Here is a 275-nt window from a genome sequence, read left to right as displayed (position 1 = left end):
TTTTCCTCGCCCTCGATCTCCACCTCCCACGAACTTGACCCGCCGCACATATGACCTGGAAGGTGAGACCTGGTGTTTCTGAAACATGAAGGGCTGGGGCAATGCACAGAGTGAGGGACACAGGGCCCCCAGTCTGCTGGAGATGGGTGCAGGGTCCCACCGGTTCTGGCAAAGAGCAAGGAAAAGGTGCAGGTGCTGTGCCTGGGACATGTTCAGGGTCATGTCAGGTGGAGAGGGCAGCTAAGGCATTAGGACAGGAGCCCGAGTGCCGGGCT

General features: G+C 59.3%; 1 protein-coding gene across 1 annotated transcript in view; it reads left to right on the top strand.

Annotated features, from left to right (window-relative positions):
- The window catches only part of RGS14 (regulator of G protein signaling 14), a gene marked incomplete at its 5' end in the record, with an annotated part of 5,502 nt that overhangs the window by 4,972 nt on the left and 255 nt on the right, over positions 1 to 275 (top strand). The gene's annotated exons all lie outside the window — the stretch shown is intronic.

The sequence above is a fragment of the Antrostomus carolinensis genome, unplaced genomic scaffold (genome assembly GCF_000700745.2).
Source record: "Antrostomus carolinensis isolate BGI_N321 unplaced genomic scaffold, ASM70074v2 scaffold31100, whole genome shotgun sequence".
In the NCBI taxonomy this organism is placed as follows: Eukaryota; Metazoa; Chordata; class Aves; order Caprimulgiformes; family Caprimulgidae; genus Antrostomus; species Antrostomus carolinensis.
This window is presented reverse-complemented; position numbering and strand designations above follow the sequence as displayed.